Genomic DNA, 24,102 nt, shown 5'->3' with positions numbered 1-24,102 from the left:
TTCTGTTTTGTTGCACTGTGGAAGGTCCCAGTTAAAGCATAACTGTTGCCAGGGGTGGTGGCACATATGTGTAATCCCAGGAGTTGGGACAAAGAGACAGGAAGATCAAGAAGAGTTCAAGGTCATCTTCGCTACAGAGGCCAGCCTAGTCTATATGAGACCTTGTTTCAAAAATACTGAAAACCAAATGAATAAAAACCCATTATCACCTATCATGGACACGTTAATTTTTGTAAACAAAGCTCTGGATGGCTGAATCAGATATATCTGAGGAATGAATATGGAGAGCTTGAAATATTTATGAAATGAGACAGGGAAGGTCACATTGGGGCAAGGAGAAGAAAGATAAGGATTTATTTGGCCCTACTGAAGAATCAGGACTAGAGACATCTGGAAGTCAGGTAGTTAAATGCTGAAAGGAAGGATACTGCTAAGTAACAGAATTAGGTGCTTATTGAGGACTTACCATGTTCCAGGGTCTATTCACGTATTACCCTCCCCACATCTTTATGGAAACCCTCTGAGCTAGGCAGTACCATGACTATTTTATAGTTAAGGAAACATTTGACAAGAGAGATCATACAGTCTGCTAAAGAATATATACTTAGGAGCCATGTGGAACTGCAACCTGAACCCAGGTCTGCCAGTTATTCTATGATTTTTGCCAGGAACCTATGAACCTAGCGGATTCTCCAAATGTAGTGAGGTCAGCTCCGTGGACTGTTCCTTCCCAAGTGAACTGAAGGCTGTTTTAGTCCTATCTTTAAGACGTCTTTGAAGGCACCACACCAGTAAGCAACATCAGGGATGCTAGGCACAGAACTGGCCAACTCTTATTCATGGAGGATGTATTCTAAGACAACCCTTCCACCCAAGGTTACCTTAAATCAAAGAGAATATTAAACTCTCTATATATTGTGGTTATTTTCCTCTATGTACACCCCTATGATAAAGTTTGATTTAATGAGTGAGACACAGTAAAAGATTAACAAAGATAAAAGAGAAGATGGGTTTATTGGTGCACATCTATAATCCTAGTACTCCAGAGGTTAAGGCTACAGGATCAGGGAAATTGTGGCCAGCCTGGCTATGTAACAAGTTTCAGGCCAACCTGGGGTATACAGTGAGAGTCCTGACTAAAAAAAGAAAACAAAAGAAAAGACTGACTATAGCAAAGTACTTGTAACGGGCCATTTGATTATATTTGAATGCTTGGTCTCCAGGTCTCCAGTTGGTGAAACTGTTTGGAGAATGATTAGGAGGTGTGGCCATGTTGAAGGAGGTTTGTCACTGGTGGTGGACTCTGAGGTTTCAAAAGCCCTTGCCAGACCCAGTCTCTCTCTCTCTGCCTCCAATTTGAGAATCAGGATGTAAGTTCTGGGCTACTGCTCCAGTGCCATGCCTGCCTGCCTGCTGCCATGCTCCTGGCCATGATGGTCATGGACTCATCCTCCGAAACTATAAGCAAGCCCCCAATTAAATGCTTTCTTTTATAAGTTGCCTTGCTTATGGTGTCTCCTCACAGCAACAGACCAGCAAGACAGTACTACAGTAAAAATTATTTTGAAGGTATGAATTGTTTACTTTTGTAATTTTTCACTTGGTGGTGTTGGGCCTCAGCTGACCGAAGGTAATTAAAACTGCAGAAGGTGAAGCCATTGGCTGAGAGAGGTTTACTGTAATGGCCCATCCATGATCTAACACTACCCTTCTTTTGTGGCCTTGGAAGCTCCTAGTCAACAGCATACTCTCCTGTACTCCCAATTTCCCTTCTGAAACGGCCTTTCATCTTCCTTCCAAATGGAGACTTGGTTATTCCTTGAGGCTAGCTCTTTCCCACCTGTCCTTCTGTTGCTGTGTAAGTGGGTGGGGAATGAAGAAAGCAAGCCCCGCCCCCTCCTGAAGTTTGAAGTGCTTTCGGTTGCCTTGGACGGTTCCCCCTCTCCTCATTATGGATTGGTCAGCTTAGTCAAAGAAGGGTTGAACTGGCAGGCGCATGGCTTCAGGTAAACATACTTAGGACTGGTCAGCTGGAGGCGGGTGGGGAACTCAGCTGACAGAAGAAAAATCCACCAGGGCTTTCTCTAGTCAGGAGGGTGAGGAAAGCTCTGAAGTTCGCTGTCTTTCTTATGTACCTGTGGCTCTGTAGCAGGAAACTTAAAAGTTCTTATTAATGAAACTCAAACCCGAGGCAGGTTATTGGGGTGAATGCTGGAAGATCAGAGACGCAGAACAAGCCATGGCTATCTCACATTGCTAGTTCCTCAGGTGATCCTTTTTCCTCAGGCTGGAAGCTTCTAAGTCCTCCTCCACATGAATCTCAGCTGAACTGTGTTGCTCTAAAGCCTGAACACTTAACCAACCAGATGCTTAACTAATTACATGCTTTACTCCTCAGTTCCTGGTCCTCACGCCTTATATACCTTTCTCTTTCTGCCCCCACTCCCTGGGATTAAAGGTTGGGTTTCTGGGATTAAAGGTGTGGGTCACCATGTTTAGCTGTTTCTAAAGTGGCCTTGAACTCAGATCCGATAGCTCTGTCTCCAAAATGCTGGGATTAAAGGCGTGCACCACCACTGCCCAACTTCTGCTATGGCTTACTCTTCCCATTTTCTAGCCACCATTTTTGGCTTTGTTCTAGTGGCTGTCTGTTCTCTGACCCCAGATATGTTTATTTCGGGGAACACACAATATTTCAGGGAACACAATACCCACCACATGGCCCCTTTCCCTATCTGTCTGCTTGTCAGGGATCTGTCTAGCCCCTAGGCCCTCATTTTCAAGTAGAAACTGCTTATTTTTGAAAATTGTTTTTGTTTCTCTCTCTCAGTCGCTCAGGACCTGCAGGGGAGGTAGGCCTTCTGGACTTACCAGTGCTCTCTCTATGCCACTAGTTCTTTCTTCTGAAATGCCCCCACCTTCTGAGGAACCTGCCTGTTGCCAGCCTTCCTCCCTTTTCAGTGTTACCTGTAGACTTTCTAGGTAGGTCCCAAGGTCACTGAGAACTTTTGTTCCAAATCATATGTGATCTCCCCCTCTAATCTTTTAAAAAAGAAATCTTGGTACAATATACATAACATGAAATCTATAACTTCAGCCATTTTTACTTGTACAATTAGTTCTGTGACATTAAAATCACTCACATTGTTTTGCAAATCTCACAACTGCCCATCTCCAGAAAGCATTCCTCTTCACAAACAGAAACTTACGTGTTTGGCATATTTCAGAGAGTAGAACGTCTGCAGGATTCATCCATATCGTAGCCTGTGTCAGCACCTCCTTCCTCTTAAGACTCAATCATATTCTATGTATGTGCCACATTTTATTCTTCTGTTGATGGACACTGATTGTTCCCAGCATTTGGTTACTTTGAATAATGCTGCTATGAATACAGATGTATAAATATCCGCTGGATCCTTGATTTCACTTTTAGGGAGATTAAACCCATGTTTTGTTTCTCCTAAAGGCTCATACCTCCAGGGCCTGGATGCTATTTGGAAAGTGATTAGATGCCAGGAATCTGAGTCAACCAATGGATTGATCCTTTGCTGATTATATAATGTGATGGTGTTATTGCAAGTGGTAGAAAGTGGGAGGTGGGGGCCTTGTTTGAATGAGTAAAGAAGTCACAAGAGGAGTACCCCAGAGAGATGTAATCTTGTCCCTTTTCGCTTCTCTTTTTGTTTCCTGACTGCCATGATGTGTGCAGCTGTTCTCTGCCGTGCCCTTCCTCCATGGCATTTCTGCTGTGCCATGAGCCTAAAGTCAGTGGAGTCAGCTGGTTGTGTACTGAAACTTATGGAACCATGATCGAAAACAAATTCATCCTCTTTTAAAATTATTTCTCTGAAACATTTGGTACAGCAATGAAAAAGTGATTAACCCAACTTAGAAGTGGGCTTCCCAGATTGTATGAGAACTTTATAATTTTTTTTTTTTTTAAGGAATGGCCATAATGTCTCAATGGCTATACCACTTCTTTCTAGCTATGACTCATTTTTCTGTTTGTTGTTTTGTTTTCATAATAGTTATGAAACGGTGGGCCCATGCCTAGTTTTGATATTACTATCGGTGAATTCAACATCTATAGGTGATGGGGAAGCCACTGAAAACAACTTCTGTCACTGAACTCACTTCATTGCCATACATAGACATTATCAAGTATTGTACTAACTCCCAAATCCCTAGTGCCATAATCTCCAAGCTTACATTCTACCCACTCTTCTTCAGGAGCTCCCAAACTTTTAGACTTAAACATTTCTATTTTTATATATCTCAGGAATCTCAAACTTAACATTGCCGAAACTGAACTCTTGATTTTTTTTTCCCTCCAAAACCTCATTCAGCATTTTTCATCTCAGTCCATGGCACCAAGTCAAGCTGGAAACCCAAGTCCTTCTTGAAGCCTGTCTTTCCTCCTTCATCCCTGACATCCAATTTCTCAGTAGGTATTGTCAGCTGTCACTTCAAAACACATCCAGAGTCTGTCCAATTCTCTCCGGCTCCATGGCTGTCACTGATGCAAACCACCATCACTTCTCCTGTGGATTGCTGCATCTGCCTCCTTATTGGCCTTCCCATGTCACTGCTGTCCTCTTCTAAATTTGGCACTTATAAGTGTTGCAAGAGTCAAGACTAGAGCTAGTCATTCCATTGTTGAAAACCCTGTCAACATTCTCCATTGCTTGTAAACAGTACTGAAACTTATTTTCCATGGCTCACATGCCTGTCTCCCCAATGCTATTCTTATCATTGACTGTTACAATATGGTCCCATTAGCTACTGTTGAGTTTCTCATCACACCAAACAAGTTCTTTGCCATCTCAAGGCCAGCCCACTTGGTATTCTGTTTTCCTGGAAACCTCTTTCCCTATTTTCCACATGGCTGATCTTTTATCCTTTATTTCTATGCTTAAATATCACTCTCTCACAAAGGCTTTTCCTGTAAACTGCCCTATTATTGTGGCCTGTTATTTCTTTCATGAGACTCATCACACTTTGTAATTATGTGTTTTGTGGCTATTTTGCTATAAACCCTATGAGTTGGGACTGGGTCTCTTTTGTTTAACAGTATACCTATTACATGTTTGGCACATAGTTGGTGCTTAGTGTTGTTTTCCAAGTGAACCAATGCATAAGTGAGTAGAAGTAATTTTGAGGCACACAGAATCTCTGCCCATTCCACGCAATTAATTGTCAACTGGCTACTGGCTATGGTTCACCCTGTGAAAGTCAGATTCATAGATGGTGATCATACTGGTCAGACTCTAGTTTCTATAATAGATACCCAAGAAAAACAATTTAATAAGAGGAACACTTATTTTTGGTCTATGATTTTTCAGGTTTCAGTACATGTTCATATGGTACTCCATTCTTTCAAGGAAATCTCTTTCCTCATTCTTCACATGGATGCTCTTTCATCCTTTAGCTCTCTTCTTAAATATCACCTCCTCACAAAGGCCTTTCCTAGAAAGTCAGCCATGCTGCTTGTAGGCCTGTGGTGAGGCTGTGGCTTGTGGTGGAGAGTACATAATAGAACAAAGCAGTTCTCCTCAAGGCAAACAAGAAGCAGAAACACAGGAAGGGACAGACAACAGGACACATCTTTGCAGCACATACAACCATTGACTGACTTCTTCCAACTAGGGCCTTTATTGATACCTCCTCCCAAACCATTGATCTATGAATCTACCAAGTATTAATGTATTGATCAGATTAGATACCTTAGGATCCAATCAGATCCACCAGTTGGGTACTTCAACTCATGCATCTTTGGGAAATATATTTCATATCCAAATCACAGCAGTGGATCTGGCCCAGAGGAGACACTCCTCAATGTATCTGGCCAAAGACCAATGTAAGGAGAGAATGGAGTTCAAGAAAGAGTCCAAGACTACAATACAGGAAGGAACAAGAGACAGTAGGGCTCCAAGTCCTTTGAGAGTTAGAAATAGAACAGAATTTCCCTCATAGGGAAGGAATTTTCTTTAAAGGGTATGCAATCATCTTTTCAGAATGGCCAGAAGCACTGGGTTGGGTAAGAAGAGACCATGGTCTTAGCCACTCCTGAGAGTCTCTAGGTGGCTGAGTTGGTTACTTTCTTTGGGCTAACTCCCTCTTCTTTCCCAGATCTTTATGGCTCTGCAATTTCCTCTTCAGTTGAGTCTGAAGAACCATCTTTGGGAAAACTTGTTGGTATCTGGATTCTTTTCTTGGATTGTCTAAACTAGCTTTCCCCTAGTGGGCTGGGATAACTGTTATTTGTCATAAGAGGGAAAATGTAGTGACCGAAGTCATCTGTTCTTCTACAAATATTTGGGAGCTTGGAGTAATTTGGTCAAAGACCAAGCCTAATATGTCTCTGAAAGGAAGCCATGAGAGCCTGATGGTGGTGGTGCATGCCTTTAATCCCAGTCAGGAGGCAGAGCCAGGCGGATCTCTGTGAGTTCGAGGCCAGCCTGGTCTACAGAGTGAGATCCAGGACAGGCACCAAAACTAAACAGAGAAACCCTGTCTTGAAAAACCAAAAATCAAAAGAAGAAGAGGAAGAAGAAGAAGAAGAAGAAGAAGAAGAAGAAGAAGAAGAAGAAGAAGAAGAAGAAAGGAAGCTGTAGGGGACCCTCTTTACAGCTGCCCCCTCACCTTTCCCTCTTCTCCTCAGGGGTTACACATTCAGTAGATTCCGACATGCTGCCTAATAGGTCCAGACATACTCCTAAACTCTCCTTGCTGGGCCTGCCAGTCTGGTGACAGATGTTAGGACTGTTCCAGATGTGAGGCTGATGCCATATGGCATTCTGGGTCACAAGATCTGAAGCTGCTGCCATTGAGCTGTGGCAGAGTTAGTAGGGAGATCCATACATTTTAGCCTTCACTCACCTGTCACTGGCTGAGGCAGTGAGGGGGAACTAGAGCAATGAAATATTAATGGGGGCTTGAAGGAGTTGTCATGTCATTCTGAAGAACCCTGGGCACCCCAGCCCCCACCTCCATGTATGACACCAAGTATTTCTGAAGGATGCCAAGAGAGATTGACTGAGCCGGAGGAAAAGGGACGAGGAATGAAGGGAAAGACAATCAAGAAGAGAAGACAACCGAGCAGGAAAGGGGTCTCCCAGAGCCAAGAGGGAAAGAGGCAATGCCAACAAGACAGAGGAGAAATAAGACCTTGGAGACCTTGAAGGCAAAAAGACAGGCTTGGAGAAGGCAAACACTGGAGACACTACCTCTCGTCACCTTTGCTTTTTGGAGGTCCTTTCTAATTCTTCCCTTGTCCTGTGGATGCTTGCCAGCTGCCCCCAGTGTTACCCTTAGGGCATCCACCACTGCTCAAGGGCCATATGGTAATGAGGGCCTTCAGACAGAGCACTTCAGAGGACAGAACTCTTCTGGGAGGAGGATTGCTATGATGCTAGACTGACAGTATGATGCTCCTACCCAGTTCACAGATGGAGATACAGTGGACAAGTGACAAATGGGAAACATTATGGGCAAAAGGCCCGGGACACTTTGCTGACGTAGGCCAATTTTCCAGGCACCAGCAACTGGATTTTTGTTGTGAAAGAGGAGATTAAGAGAAGCCAAACAGGACTGGGAGAGAACTGCAGAAAGTAGGGGGGGCATAGTCGTGATGGGAAAAGTAGAGTTGGCAGGGAAAGGAACAGCAGGCCTGGATTGTTCCCCTCAGCATACTGTTTTTGAGGCTAGGCTGGGCCATAGAGCTCGGGCAGAAAAGGCCAAGCCAGGAGAGGGTCCCTGGCTACCCAAATTTTTTTTTTATTTTCTTGGATCCCAGCCTTTAGTCTGCAAAGGGCTGAACTATAAACAAAGCTTGGAGGACAGACAAGGGAGCAGGTGTGGTCAGGAGTTTCTGGGAATTTCCCAAGTAGCTGCCTCCAGCAGCAAAGACCCAGGACTCATACAGCATCTCCCCAGGGCCTGCTTGGCAGGCCCTGACTGCACAGGGCTCTGGGCAAAGCCTCTCGAAGCTAAAAGAGTGCCCATTCAGCTGTTGGACTGTGCCAAGACCCTCCTCATTATGAGACTACTAAGCATCAATAGCCTGAGCCACTAGCCTTGGATGCCCCCAGCCTCTGATTTTGGTCAACTCCAGGACAATCTCAGAGTTGGCAAGGATCGTGCAAGTTATTTACTTGCTCTTGTTGCACCCCTGCTGATTTCCAGAAACAGGAGGGGAAGGCTAGAACTGCAGCTGGGTCCTGGAGGAAGTGCCAGACCTGGACCAGCAGAGAGGGAGGGCACAAACAGAGACCAAATAGTTCAGGAAATATGTAGCCGAAGGCATGAAGATGAACCCAAGTACCAGGCTAACAGGAAAGCAAAAGGCTACAGTTAATGTAGTGAGTAGGACGTTCTCAGACTTTCCCTCATGTCTGGCTTTGCAGGGGCACAGAATTTTCCCCTCAGTGTTTTCTCAGGGAGCTTCAGAGAAGGCAGTAAAGTACATCTTCCCTGGTGCTTTGCCTAGATGCCTGAAATGGGTATCTTCAGCCTAGGACTTAGGACCAACAGGCACCAGGCTGATGTGTGCTCCTTCTCTTGTGTCAGCTCAGACCTATTCAATCAGTCCACCCCAGATCTAAGGCAGGAATTAGGTCAAGAAGCCACTAGACAAAGGAAAGGATGTGAATAGAGGCCTGGTTACCCCATAGCACCCTGCCAGGAGGTGTCCAGAGATGCTAACTGCAGCCTCAGGACAATGAGACACCTTTTATTCTGCCTAATTGCATCTTCCTGCTGAGAGAGAAGACGGAATTTTAAAGTCCTCCCCGAACTGGGGTCAGAAAAGAAAAGTGAGGTTGATGAACACCCCACCTAAGAATAAAAGCGACAGGCAGAAAATACCCGCCAAAGGCTACAATCTACAGAACCACAGAGGTTAGGCACAGAGTTAGGGACTAGATGGGAAGGAAGGAACTCCCTAGCAAGGGGAAATAGAACATATAGTTATGGAGAGACAGGGCACAGACTGGAACAGGAGGATCGCATGAGGAGAGGTAAAGGGGAAATACAGGGGGGAACAACTAACATGGAGGAGCATATGAAGGGCCATTTGAGAACCTACTGCAGTAGAAGCTTCTTAAAATATATACATACAAGAAAGAAAGCTAAAAGGTGTCACCAAATAATGGAGAGACAATGCCCCCAACTAGACATCTTCCAGCAAGTGAACCCTCCAGTACCAGGAGTAGGTTATATCTCGTTAAGTCTTGGCCAAAGGTGTCTCATGGGAATCCCCAAACAACTCAGGCTATTGCCAAGGCTATTGGTTACTCTCCACAAAATGATGGTAAGGCCCTATTGCTGAGGATAACACCTATACAACTCACTGAACACGGCAATGTTGAGCTGGTGCCTACCCCTACTGACTGGTGTTCATGGTACTGGAAGATACTCTGCATGCTACCAGAGGAGAAAGGTAACCATCAACCCAGCTACAAAACCTGTTATCTACGATGGTGACCCTCCTGCAATAGTGCCACAAAATTGTGGGGTTAACCAACCAACCACTATCTGATTGGATTTAGTGCCCACTCCATGAGATGAAACCTGTGCCTGACATTGCCCTGGTGGTCAAGAACCTGAGACTAGGTAGACCACGGACCTAGGGAAAACCAAATTCTATTGTCTTGCTAAGGGAACACATCAATAAAATGACTCCTAATGACATTCTGCTATACCCATAGGTAATCATATTCAGTCACCATCAGAGAAACTAGGTAGATGGGAACAAATGCAGAGACCGCCAACTGGACAACATGCAGAGAGTGAGAGACCTTGGAACACTCAGTCCTAAATGGGATGTCTCTATCGAATCCCTCCCCTCAGGGCTCAGAGAACCTTGCAGAAGAAGGGGCAGAAAGATTGTAAGAGCCAGAGGGGATGGAAGACAGCAAGGAAACAATGTCTTCTAGACACAGCAGGACAGACACACATATGAACTCAGAGTTTGTGGCAGCATGCACAGGGTCTGCAATGGTTCATATGGGGCCCCGGTGCTGAGAGGGGAAAAGGGCATATACCCCCATCCCTGACCAATAAGCTGTTTAATTGTAATTTAATTAATATTACTTTGTTTGGGCACTTTTTAAGTCCTCACTGGTCTTTTGTACATATAATTTCAAATTTTGTGGGGATTTTTGGGGTGTGTGTGTGTGTGTGTGTGTGTGTGTGTGTGTGTGTGTGTGTTTATTTGTTGAGCTTTTTCTCTGTTATTTTATTTTATATTTAGCTTTCTTTTTAATCTGCCTGTTTGTTTTCTAAAGAGAGAAAGAAGAGTGGAGTTGGATGTGTGGGGAGGTGGAGAGGATCTAGGAGGAGATGGGGAGGGGAAACCATGATTAGAGTATATTGCATGAATTCTCAATTAAAACAATGTAGATAAATGATAATTTTTGAGGACTAAATTTTAGTTACTGGACCTGAATAGCTTATTAACCAAGAAAGCCCTTTCCAAAGCCTTCAGATTTTGACATTATAGTGTATTTTGTTTTGATTGATTAAACCTCACAGAACCAGGGCTTTCTTGAGGAACAGTGCAACTTCTCTTTCTGTTCAGCTTATAAAGGAAAGGATAGCATAGTCCCTTGCTGCGAATGAAGGGCTCTCCTCTGTAGGTTTTGGATAGCATTAACTCATTACTTCATTTGTATATGCTCTCAAAAAATCTACCGTACATCTACGATGTACCCAGCCTATCCCTCCAGTCTAATGTGGAGATGGGTATGTAAACAAACACAAAACTACATGTGACCTGGCTGCACAGAGGGCATCAGAGGATGCTGTGGGAACCCAGAAGAAGGTATCTCCCAGCAGATCTCCCCTACCCTTGCAGAGTGGTGAAGCTGAGAAGGATATTCCAGAAAAGGAATGTCAAATGTGACCGCAAATGAATAGTTCGGAAGAGTCAGCAAAGAGGGAGACCTCTGGGTACTTAAGTCACTGCAGTTAGAAGAAATTACAGAATAAATTCAAGTAAAACTTTAATCTGAGCACAGTTCCCCACTGACTCCTTTCATGTAGCTTTATGAAGTGATGCAATGGACTCTGGTGAGAGTACAGAGAGCCGGAGCCCTGCAAACACCGGCTTGGCAGCAGACTTCTCATGCCCATGGAAGGCTCCCCTCCTGGAGCAGTAGGAAAGGGAGGCTGACAGCAGGTTCAGTAAGATCCAGCCATAGTCCCAGAGACCAAAGGCACGGAGCTCACACACCCTAAGTTGTCCATATTGAAGACGGTCTATTCAATGCTATTCTCTGAATGGGCTGCGGAAATAGTAGGAAATTACAAAGGACTCTATTGAAGGGTTAGATATGACCCAGGAACAGCCTCAAGGGATTTGTTACATGTAGATTTCACCTTACAGGGATCATGCCTTATGTGTAGGTTTCACTGTACAGGGATCATGCTGGGAAGGGGGCACAGAAATAATATCATGCATATATAGGCTGCAGCTTTTGCTACTAAAGTTGTAGTTTCAAAACAAGACCCTCCTCCTCCTTAGGTGATACAGTTTTGTCCATCACTGCAAATATTCTTTAAAAATTACCTCCTAACAGTGGTACTCAGATAGAGCCATAATATCGGATGAATAACTCCAAGCCAGCAAACCAGACACTTGTTTAATTAATAAAACCTATAAAGCATTACAACTTATTGATGTTACAGGCATGGCATTTTGTACAACAACAAAACCCAAATCCATCCAGAACACTCTAGTTTCTCCTGGAAGCCTGCTCTCCACCAATCTATGCGATTCTGTCTTTAGTGTAAAAGGAGCTGGGAAATGAGAAACATGGTGCAGAGTTCTGGGCAAAGAGCTGGAGGACTACATTAAATACAAACCCCTGTTTTCATGCGCAGATCTGCCAAGGGGTGGTTACAGCTTGCTCTGGGTTGGGAGCTTTTGGATCTAGGTTAGAAGCCCAACTCTTAAGCCTCAATTCCTTTATAAAGTGAGACTCACCATAGGGCTCACTTCAAAACACCTATACAAAGATTTAATGCATGAAACATACTGGCAAATAAGTGCTCACTTATAGGCTCCACTAGCAGTTATTATTATCATTGGCCATCAAGTAATAGGATCTGCTGTGTTGTTCTGGCCCACTGTTCGTCTTTCTCCACGGTTGGTAATTGGGGGAGATTTGAAAAATTGATTCAACATTCATTAGGACTAGGCCCTGACTTCAGAACTATAGAATTAAAATAAGTTTCGCCACAGGCAAATCAACCTGTCTTTTTTTTTTTTTTTTAATTACTTCATTAAAGTCTGCTTGTCACCGTATTTCCAGTAGGTACCAATGGGGATGTATTTGAAGAAAGAGTGGCTTGAAATCCTAGGTCTGCCTTTCACTAGCTGTTGGGCCATGGCCTTGAAGGCCTCTCTATGCCTCAGTTTCCTCTTTTGTAAAATATGAATAATATTAGTATTTACCCTACAGGATTTTTGTGACGATTAAATAAAATAGTGCATGTAAAGTACTTAGAACTGTGCCTGGCATATAGCAAGTTCCAAAGAAATGACAGCTAGTGTTGTTATTATTGCATATGACTTGTTATTACTGAGAGGTTGAGAGCTTAGTGAATCTAACCCATGTAGCTAAGGATGGAAAAACAGACGGGAGACAGGTCTTTGTGATCTCAGACCTGACACCCTCTGAATTTTACACAATTGAGAGAAAATAGTGACAGGTATGTTCCTGTCTGTTCTCACTTGCTAATGGATGAAATGTCTGTAAATAATATACTGCCAGGTGGGTACAGTGGTCATGTTCCTTAGCCTGACTCTGCTTGGAGAACACTGAGGTCTCAGCTGTCCCCTCCCCACAAAGCAATCAGCATCCTCTGTGTACCCTCCCCCACGTTCAAAGATCCCCGGGAGTGCAACCTAGCCACTATGCCTGGGAAACAGAGGAGGGGGGCTAGAAGCCCAGATCTTTCCCCGATGAACTCGCAGACCAAAGCTCTCACCTGGAGAGGATCCTGGAGGATCTGGCTGCTGGCAGGGGGCTTGAGTTCCAACACCTAGAAGCTCTGCCCTCACCTACAGCTTTCTGCTCTTTTAGCCTCTCTTCACCCTCTTCGCTCCCCCCTCCTCGCCCCCCACCCTCAGCAGGAAAACTTCCCCGCTCCTGACGCCACTTTGCCATCGGCATCCTCTGCCCCGCATGCATCTTGCCTTGCAATTTCCTGGTCCGTGGCACAGCGAACCGACCCGAGGGCCTCTTGGCAACTAGAAGGAATCCGTGGGGGCTTGGGGTGGGGATGGAGAGGAATATCACCCACCAAAGCGCCAACTCTGTACATCCTCTGCCCCCTCCCAGGGAAGCTAGAAAGGGGGCGCGACCAGAAGGAAGGGGCACATGCCAGAGCCTCCCCCAAGTCACTCTAAGATGCCAATGAGGACCCTAGCAATCTCTGCAGACTTCACAACCCCACACACGCCAGGATACTTAACCCTTTCCCAGGTGAGCCCTAGTCTGGCTGCTGGGGCGCAGTACTTACTGTCGAGGACCCTCTCCAGGCCCTGGCTGCTTGGCTGCGGAGCGGGAACCCTCCCGCCCGCCTGCCTGTGCCCAGCGCAGACACTAGCAGCAGCAGCGTCTGTAGGAAGAGAAAGATCACGCCTGCCTTAGAAACCCAGCCCCTGCTGTGACCAGAATCTTAAAGAAGGAGGCGACTGGCTCGGCCCCAGAGCCGAGGCTGGGGTGATGAACTAAAGCACAGAGCTGGTAAACATAGCCTCAGCCCCTCTTTTCCACCTGGATTCTGGCCTCAGGAGCAGTCTGGTGCCCCTGGGAGACCCCTCCCTCTGGGAACAGAGGTGTGTGGATAATCCAGCTGCTGCTGGCTAGGCTGGCCACTGCTTTGCATTCATTTTCTCATTCCAGCGCCCTCTTTATTGTACAGAAAACAACACTGATGTGGGGAGGGGGAGCAAAACAAATGCACCCCGAGATTCAGGAGACACGAACTGGTGGGGCCAAGGTTAGAAACCGCAGAGATCTTAAAAGAGGGGATACGTGGCAAAACTCCACTTTGTATTACTGCAAAATAGCATTTGGAAACCAGTGTCTTTACCTCTCCTTTCCCCATTTTTCTAACTGGACTAAGGTAAGGACAAGTGGCAACCTCAAGCATCCTTCGTTAGCATAGACAGTTCATTTTTTTCATTTGTGTTTTTCGAGACAGGGTTTCTCTGTGTAGCTTTGGAGCCTTTCCTGGAACTCGCACTGTAGACCATGCTGGCCTCAAACTCACAGAGATCCGCCTGCCTCTGTTTCCTGAGTGCTGGAATTAAAGGCATGCACACAGCCTGGTGACAGGTCTTTTCTTAACATTTGATAGGTACCTACTATGTGCCAGGCTCTGTGGGAGACAGACAAGGGGAAGGGGAATGTCTGGATCCAGGTGGTCTTCTCTGAAGTCCGGGTTATGCTAGGAATTTGTTGAGGATCGTGCTCAGGTCCTAAAGATGAGAGCAGCCAGTGTTCTTAGGTAACTCTCACAGTAGAACTTCAGGGAACCATTTATGGGGGACCAGAGAGAAGCTCCTAGAGACAATTTGGGGAGGATCTTGCAGTGGGGGCTGATTCTAACTCCTTCCTGCTACTGGATTGAGGCCCCATGGGACCTGATACTCTGTGAAGGATGAGTAGAAAGCAGCTTTGTTAGGAGATTAAGCCTCATTGGCTTCCCTATGGGTATCATGTCACACTTGATATTGGTGAATTGGGAAAGATCCTTCCTTCCTGGTCAAAATGGTCAGATAACATAACATACTTGTTTTATTTTAATTGCTTAAAGAGATCAGTAGAGCCTCAGAGATTTGGGAAGCTGAGTATAAAGGATCACTTGAGACCAGGAATTCAAGAACAGCCTGGTGACATGGTGAGACCATTTTTCAAAACAACAACAACAAGAGGAGCCATTTTAGAACTTACGTTTCTCCCTTCCTTCCTCTGTTGCTTATCTATTCAGTCATTCATGCAGCGAATATTTATTAGCATCTTTGTGTGCTGGGTAGTGTGCTAGAAGCACACTTCCATAGTCCTGTAGGAGAGTCCATCTTATAAGGCAGAAAGATCACAAGACTGGAAGTTAGGAAGCATTTAAAGCCCTAGTTCTTTGACTAAATGGCTGTGTGACCCTGCGTGAGTCATATATCCCTTTGGGACCTCAGTTTTCTTGTTGGTCAAACAGGGATAATAACACCTTCCAGTCCAGCTTTCTGAGGGTGTTTGTGATGCTGGAGGGAGGTAATGGATGTGAAGGAGCTTTGAACAGTATAAAGCCACTAGACAAATGTCACGGATTAGTCTGTCTCCAAGATGGGAGAGGGCTACTGGGAATAAAGCTGAAAAGAAATCCTGGCTGACTCTCCAAGATTGATTGCACTGAATTTCATCTTTCCAGAACTACTGAGCCTGCACCTAGGCAGTCCTTGCTCTATAAAATGGCATCCTCCCTCAGCTGTGCCTATGACACACTGGCTAGTAATGACTTGGCCTTAAATGGGGGAGATTGTTTTGGGGATTTGAATGGAACCAGCAGAACTGTCTGGGCTCTGGATCTCTAACTAATGGCAATAGCAGCCTCCTCACCCTTCCATGAGATTATCCAATCCCAGAATTGCAAGTGTCTGGGTTGAAACCTCTTGAGGTACCCAAGACGCATTCTGTTCAGAAAAGCACAGAGCTCATGACAGACAGCAAATGGTGGTCAAGAGTGTGAAGGCTTACTTTTGCTATTAGCTGAGGTTCTGTGTTCTGCCCAAGTAGCTGAGACTTGCAACAGAACTAGTAGAAACTTTGGGAGGGTCTTTTGCTTGTCTGGCTCATCTCATGGACCACCCCGAATATCTCCACAATCTAAATTACAACACAATTGTCCCTTGGTATCTATAGGGAAGGTTTCAGGATCCCAACAGGATGTTCATCTCCCTATTTAAAATAGCACAGTATTTGAATATAATCTATGAAATCCTCTTGTATACTTTAAATCACCTCTAGATTATTTAAAAATCCAATACAATATAAAAGTTATGTAAGTAGTTGTCATGCCATATTGGTTAGTGAATAATGACAAGAAATAAAATTCAACACAAACATAATTCTCTTTAGAATTTCTTTTTTTGCAAAAGAAGGAAGAGAATTATATTCTTTGGATTATTTTGATTTACAGTTGGTTGAATAGGAGAATGCAGAACCCAAGGGAACAAGGGACTGACTGTAATATGTCTGCCATGTAACTGTGTCTTCAAGACACATTTCCAGATTTCTAGATGCGCTCACTTTTACCCCCAGCTACTCGAAGCAAACACACTTTAAGGAAACACAGGGTGGGCAAAACCAGTTTCTAGGCACATCTGCTAGCTTCTTCCCTTCTAGTCTCATTTCCTGTCAGATTGTCATCAAGATCGGCTCTAAGAATGCTAGAGGTGACAGAAGACTGAGGGAAGGCTCAGGTACCTAGGAAGCGGAGCCAAGCCCAGAGCTGCCCGCAACAGCTCTGGAGAACTAGAAAGAAAGCCAAAGGAAAGAAGAACAAGCACTTTGGCCTCAAGCCAGGGCACCTGCAGCAAGTAGGTCCCTAGGGAAGACACGGAACAGACACATCCCACACCCAGCCTTCCTTGGCAGCCATAGTGCCCATCCCTCTTGTGGCTGGGGCTCTTCTGGATGTCTTCATACATTCCCTTGTCACATCCATCTCGCCCAGGCTGCTTCTCTTAATAAAGTGCCCCTGCCGCCACTCCAGACAGCCTGATGTTATCCTTCACCCTCACATCCTTCTCCCTAGCCAGCAGTGATTCAAGCTTCCTGGGTCACAGTAGTTTTCTGGGCAAAAAGCTTCCTGAGGGTCCATGTTTATGGCTTAAGGGTTGCTTTGGGTGCATTCATAATCAAAATACTCTTTCTGTGCCCCACCACAGTGGTCTAAGCCCCAGGTTCAAGTGTTTGCCCTGAGTTCTCCCCTGGTTGGCTAGACCATTTGCTGCTCTCTCTGAACCTTTAGCTTGGCGCTAGTTTACAATGCCTTTCTCTCAGCAATTATCAATAACACTCCTCAGTTCCTTGTTTATACTCTATCCCCAAAGAGCAGAAAGCCTTGAGATCCAATGGAATGAATCATGAGGGTAAAGTCTCAGGCACAGTGACAGGCAATCAAGGAGATACATTTGATCACATGATGTTTACCTATGTGTAAGGCTGGCCCTGAAGATATTATGGCATTTTTGCTCAAATATAATGAAGACTTGGGATAGTAGCAAAGAAACAAAGAGAAAACATCCTGGACTGTGAATAGAGACAGCTTGCTGTTCACCTCAGCTCTGGCAGCAATTAGACATATGTGGCCTTACACTTCCCCTTTCTAAGCCTCAGTTTCCCCACACATTAAATGAGAATGCTGGGTTAGCTGATTCCGTGGTTCCTTCCTGTTTAAATAAACACAGACTCTAAGCCTTCTGACATTGGAACCACTGTTCTTGTCAGGGTAGGTCCTGAACACAGGGCAGCAGGTATATTAGCATTACTCATGCAGGGGAGTTAGACAAAGGGTTGGCACTATGGGCATGGACCCGATACTGCTATTGAACAGCATAGGCACTAGCTAATGTACATTTATTATGGAAGAAAAGCAGAAAAAAAGGACTCGTTGGATCCCCAGAGGTAGTTAGTTATCTGCCTGAGAATCCTAGACCCTTAGGACTGATTCCACTAATGGAGGATCAGGGCTGACATTCTTCTGGGAAACACCTGTAACACCATCTTACCTGTTAAAATCTTACATTCCCTCTTTAGTGATTGGTAAATAGCTGCTCCCCCAAAGGCCTCCTAGTGCCTCCACTTACTAACACTATCCACTGGCTTCTGATCCAATCCTGTTCTGATTCTTGGAGCTGCTCATTCTGACTGAACTGAGGCATGCCTGACTCTGCCTCCTAGTCAGTGCACCCGATTGCTTTACAGAACAGAGAGAAAGAAGGGAGCCATGGTGGCATGAGGGGACTGGTTATGTAGTTTGCAGCTTGTGCGTTGTCGCCCCTCTGCTTGGAGATCTGGATCTAGATGCTAGAGGAGGAAGGCAAATATGTTGATGTTGGAGGAATAAGCCTCCTTGTTACAGCTACCTTGCCACACTGCTGCCCTCCGTGGGGGCTGTCAGATGCTCCCACTTGCTCCCCAGGTCTAGGTGGGGAGCTCCCCCTGCTCAGCCTTTTCTCTCCTCCTATCCTTCTCTCCTGGGTAGCTGACATCTTGTCTTCTGCTTCCAGCCAGATAAGCTCCCTAGCATGGGAAACTCCCCTCACTTGGCCCCTCTTCTTCTTCCCTCTGAGATCTTGCTTCCTTCTCCCTGTCAAGGCCTAGCAGCTCCAATAGGTGCTTTGCCCCTGTTGTGTGAATGTTCTGTTCTCCCTGGGCCCAGTATTAATTTGCTCTCATTTGTGAGCTGCATTGTTAACGTGCATGGCCTTTTCTCTACGTGTAATGCCGTTCCCTGCTGCCTCTGTTGCCTCCCCACCCACACCCTTCTTAACCTTGTAATAACAGGCCCTCCCTTGTGGAGAGAGGGCTGGGCTTCCACAAAATGCTCTTATACACAATGTAGTGATTCACCACATCCTCACAAACACCAGAGGAAACCATTCCTGTGGGATGGGTGAGGAGACCAAGGCTCAGAGAGGTGAGACAGCTTGTGAGTGTGACCAATAAAACATGATGCGAAATGACCAAGAGGGCTTAGAAACACAGCTCTTTCCTATGGCACCCCACACATTACCTTCTAGGGCCATATGGAGTTCTTGGGAAGGTGTAGGTATTTACATACTAGAATATGAATTTGGATTACGATTGTGTGTGTGTTGAGGGGGTCACAGAATCTCTGTAGGACAGGCCCCTACATGAGTCATTTTTACAAGCTTCCTTAGGCAATTCCTAGATGCAGCCAGGGTGAGAGCCAAGGCCTGAAATGAGGAGGTGGGGAGAAGAAGAGAGGAGGAAAAGGAGAGGAGAGATGAAGGAGGGGACAGAGGGACAGCAGACAGGAGTAAACAGGAGAAAAAGATGAAGAAGAGATTTGGTTTAGCAGCCTACAGTTTTGTTGAAAACCTTGGGCATCTCCAGTAAGAACCAAACCAGAGGTAGAGTGGATATAAAGTATGGCCTCAGTCTCCCCCTGAATTCTGCTTGAAATCATTCTACAGGACTTTTCAGTCCCTCCTTAGCCTTGGAATGACTTTCTAAGATGCTATTCAGGCATCTAAGTGTGTTTAGTATCTGTTGTCTGCAAGCAGGAGCTAACCTGCCTGGTTACAGCATTGGGGCTCTGGAGAGCTGAAGGGTAAAGACTTCCCTTTCAGTCAGTTAGAAATAGTTTATCTTCAGATTATACGTTGAAAATCCTAGGAATAATAATCATCTAAATAGTGACCGTGTATTAATCACTTATATGTAACAGGTATCCCAGTTATGTGTCCTCAGCTTGTTCTCATAATTATCTTCTGAAACAGGTATTGCTTTAAACCTATTTTATATATCGTCTAAAATGAGACTCCAGTTACTTTATTTAAAGTTCACTCAGGTAAGCAGGGGAGTTTTGTTAGGCTTGCCCCGTGTTTTCAATGGCTTTTAAATTATTTTCATATTTTAAAACTTTTACATACAATATATTTTAATCATATTTTCCCCTCCCCATCTCCTCCCAAGTCCTTCTACCTCTCTAACCACGCAACCTTATGTTTTTTCTCCCTCTCTCTAGACCACTTCCCCCATAGAACAACAACAAAAAAGATCAGAACAAACAATGTGAGCATATATTTGTGTGTATGTGTACAATGTGTGTGCATTGCCTACAAAAACCAAAAGAGGGTGTTGGGTTCCCTGGAACTGGAGTTACAGATAGTTGTGAGCCAGCCACTATGGATTCTTGGAACTGAACCTAGGTCTTTTGCAAGAGCAGCACGTGCTCCTAACCCCTGAGCCATTTCTCCAGCCCCTTGATAATATTTTTTTAATTATTAATATATAAAAAATTGTGCTGGCAAGATGGCTCAGCAGGTAACATCACTTGCTGCTAAGCCTGATGACCTGAGTTTGATCCCTGGAACCCACACAATGGAAGGAGAGCAATAGAACCCACACAATGGAAGGAGAGCACTAACTCCCACAAACTATCTACACACACACACACACACACACACACACACACACACACACACACACACACAGGCATGTTGCCCCACAAATCAATAAATAGACATTATTTTAAAATGTAAAAATCCTCAGATCTCACATGAGCATCCAGATTTTTGACTTCTCTTGCAAAACAAAATAAAACAAAACAAAACAAAACAAAAATCCTACTGGTAACTCGTGCTTTAAGGATCCACCAAATAACAATTTGATGGAACTGAGTAGTCATGTCCCTTTTGGATGAGAGGCTCTGTGGGACACCCCAGTGCCCACCATTCATTCCTTCTATAGCCTCATTATAGGGTGAAGTGTCAGTTTCTATTTAATATTGTATTTAACTCCTGGGTTGTTTTTATTAAAAGAACAATTAAAAAGGGAAAGAGCATTTCTTGGGCATTATATCTGATCTCCCCCTAATGAGTACATTGACTCGTTCAGACTTGGCCATGTGGGCATCTGAGTTTATAATCTTCTCTCTCCCTTCTGCCATTTCTTTAACACAGTAAGAGGAGAATCTGAGTGCCCCTGTTACAGATTGGTTCAGAGTCTCCATGGTAGAGGGTGCACCCTTGCAGGCAATTGGTGTTATAGACAACCTCGGATCCATGGAGGCAGGCCTGGAACCAGGAAGAAAGAACAAGTCCCCAGAACCTCAGCAATGGAAGATAGCTGAGTAATACTTTCTAAGACCAACTGACTTGTTCAGCTTCCTCTTGATCATCTATGGAATGGGTAGAGTGGGAATGACATTCCCTATTATTATAGTTATTAAATTATGTTACTAAAGTATGTATTCCATGGGTTATTATGAAGAGCACATGTGAGGTGCCTGGCTCCAAGGAAATGCTTAATAAATGCTGGCTATTTTTATTCCCAATATTCTTCATTTTGGTTTCTCTTTGTCACCACCAACATGCTTTTGTTTCCTCTTTCTCCTCTCTATGGCTTTTACTGTACCAAAGATGGACCCCAGGAACTCATGCCTACAACACAAGTGCTCTACCACTATATTGAACACCCAGCCCACATCCCAGCCTTTAACACACCGTTTGTCAGCAAAATGTCATCCTGCTGTGGATAATGATGTTGAGTATTCAACAGCTCTGCATTGGGTCAGTGTTATAGAAGCAGAGAAATCTTACAGATATTTCTTTCTGGGACAGTCTTTGTTTCAGGGCTACGCGTGGAAATTTGGGGTGATGTTTTATTAAGCAAAATTGCATTTCTTGCTTTACAGTGGGGATCACACTAAGTTTATGCTTCCATCCTTATACTGATGTTGCTATGCCTTTTCTCAGAATGCTCTTTGCCACCTTGGCTGCCTGGAAATCTCCAACATCATCTTTTGGACTCAGTTGAAGTCACCTTCCTGGGAAAGCATTTATAAACCTCACCTTCCCCTAGGGAGAACTAATTTCAAAGTCCAGCCTCCATTAGAATGTGTGTTCATGGAGGGCAGGACAAGACCTTGTTCTGCTCATTAGATCCCCAGACCCAGTAACTGTTTGTTTTGTTTTGTTTTGTTTTTTAATTTTTAGACAGGTTTCACTATATAGACCAAACTGGCCTGCAACTCAATATGTAACCAAGACTAGCCTCAAACTTACCATCCTCCTTCCCCACCCTTACCATTGCTGGGATTGCAGGCATGAACTACTACCCCCACTCAGTTAATACTTTAATTTTTTTAAAAATCTGCACTTACTTATTTTATTTTATGTGTATGAATGTTTTGCCTGAATATGTGCACCATATTTGTGTCCCATGCCCTTGGAAGCCAGAAGAGGGTGTTGGATTCCTTGGAACTGGAGTCACAGATGGTTATGAGTCACCATGTGGGTGTTGGGAATTAACCCTGGGTCTTTTGGAAGAGCAGCTAGTGCTCTTAACCTCTAACTCATTTCTCTAGCCTCAGTTAATGTTTTGTGAATAAATGGGCAGGGAAGATTGTGGTGAAGAGAGCTGTTGAAGTAGTAACACTTTCTGGGGTTTAGTCTCTCTTAACTGTCTCTGCCTAGCATCCCATGTTCTTCTAGCTAACATAAATTCTCTGTTCTAAGACTTTCTTGTAAGGTCAGTAAACAAGACCAGTTTGGAGCTTTTTCTAAACTTGTAGCATGTCCTCATTCCTTTGGGTAGCCATCACTGTGATGGATATGTATGCTTCTCCCACCCAGGATTTCAGAGTGTCCCCTGAAGCATTAAGAATTTCCTGAAGATCCCTCCTGAGCACCAAAAAATGGGTGCTTTATATTCTTTTCCCTTTAGGATCTCCTACTAGGTCTTTCTTCTCAGAACATATTTGAATCTCCCTAAAGGAGATTTGCTACTCTGGAATGCTAGCTACTTCTGAGTGTGGTTCTAATGCTCGGTCTAATGTTCAGTCACTCCCCGCAGCTTGTCCTCTAAATCAGGAGAGAATTTTCTTCAAATGATTGTGTTATGTACCAGTCTCTTATGGAGAATAGGCTAACACAGCTTGGATCACCAGCCCTGTCACTAGTTATAAGAATAATACAGGATAGTCATGCTCAACAGTCTATCCATCCCCCAGTGTGGTCTGGTCACCATCTCCAATCTCAAGGTAGTTTTCTTATTTTGCTTCCTCCAGACACAGACCATGGGCATGCAAAAACAACTTGAGAGCCTTTAAGTGAAAAGTATATCTTTCCAAAAGCCAGATGATTTGGAGGCATTAGCAGACACCTTGGTGCTTCTGTCTCAGGAGGAGCTAATATCGCATAAGGTGGCTGGCACTAGGCCAAGCAGTGTTCTGTGCAGGAGCCCTCCAAGTTGGAGAACACATACCCTAGGACCCAGGGTATGCCAGAAGATCCAGGTGAGATTAGGAGACAGTGGGAAGATCAAGGAAGTAAGTTTCTATAAAGTACCAATCCCAGCACTGTGCACATATGCATGGGTGCACACATGCACACGAGTGTGAGTGCGCATGCACACATACCAAAACACAGGCAGGGCCATAAGCTGGCAGGAAAACACCACCCACACTCTTGCTATAAGACCCACATGTGATTTGCCAACAAATTGCAAATTAACCTCCTAGTGAACAGATTAATGGTATTCATGGTAATTTACACTCTAAGTTTCATAGCAACAGACTTTGAGCATTCTGGTTGCATAAGAATTCAAGGATTTTTAAGTTCCTGGAGACATTGTAGTAATTAACCTGATAAGCCTATGCAAATTAGCCCCAATTTGACACTGTCATTTCTGAATTCAGTATCCAAATTATTGGCTCAGAAGGTTGCCGGTTGCTGCTCCAGATCCTTGGCTTGAGGTGCTAAGCTGACAGATGCCAGTCTGCATTTGTTGATGCAAATGAGGCTACAGAGCAGAACTCCCCGTCAGACTAAGGGTAGGACTGGACAATTCCAAATGGTCTACTGCATGACAAGGAGAACGGAATTGATGCTCTGGAGAAATGATGATGGGGCACCAGTGGATCTGTACAAGACCATCAGGGGTATTTTAAGGTCCACGGTTTGGGACACAAGTCTCTGGTGTGTGCAGGAGTTTGGACTGAAGGTCAAAAAGAAGCAGCCTTTTTGTGGCATGCTGCCATGTGCTACTGAAGGGTTTTTTCCCCCCAGAAAGATCGGTTTCCTAAAATAAACCCAGGAGCTGGGATTCCCAGTTTTTTCCCTAGGAAGGTAAGGTTTAATTGGCTCTGTTGCCCATTCTTAGCAAAAAATCACAGAATATGCTCAACTCCCTCATCAAATTAATCAGCCTAGAGCACAGCTCTCTCCGTGGGTGAACTAGTTCCTATCCAATAATGTGTAGCTTCAGGGGGTGGCCACTTCTCCTTACCCCCATGGATCTCCATCCTTGACCTCCTTCTTGTTGGATCTCTTGAATCCCC

General features: G+C 44.6%; 1 protein-coding gene across 3 annotated transcripts in view; it reads right to left on the bottom strand.

Moving 5' to 3' along the window:
- Frmpd3 (FERM and PDZ domain containing 3) overlaps positions 1-24,102 on the bottom strand; it is a 156,662-nt gene that overhangs the window by 87,147 nt on the left and 45,413 nt on the right. Inside the window, exons 1-2 of one of the 3 annotated variants that reach the window (XM_036174264.1) lie at positions 11,510-11,516; positions 2,919-2,921 (exon numbers count right to left, since the gene is read on the bottom strand). The exons of 1 other annotated variant lie outside the window; for it this stretch is intronic. The gene's annotated coding sequence lies outside the window, so the exon portion shown is untranslated. Of the gene's footprint in view, positions 1-2,918; positions 2,922-11,509; positions 11,517-13,527; positions 13,637-24,102 lie in introns of those variants that run through there. One more of the 3 variants, XM_036174265.1, reaches the window with a different exon arrangement.

This window comes from Onychomys torridus, chromosome X (assembly GCF_903995425.1).
Source record: "Onychomys torridus chromosome X, mOncTor1.1, whole genome shotgun sequence".
In the NCBI taxonomy this organism is placed as follows: domain Eukaryota; kingdom Metazoa; phylum Chordata; class Mammalia; order Rodentia; family Cricetidae; genus Onychomys; species Onychomys torridus.
Note: the sequence above shows the minus strand (reverse complement) of the source record. Positions and strands in the feature narration are given on the sequence as shown.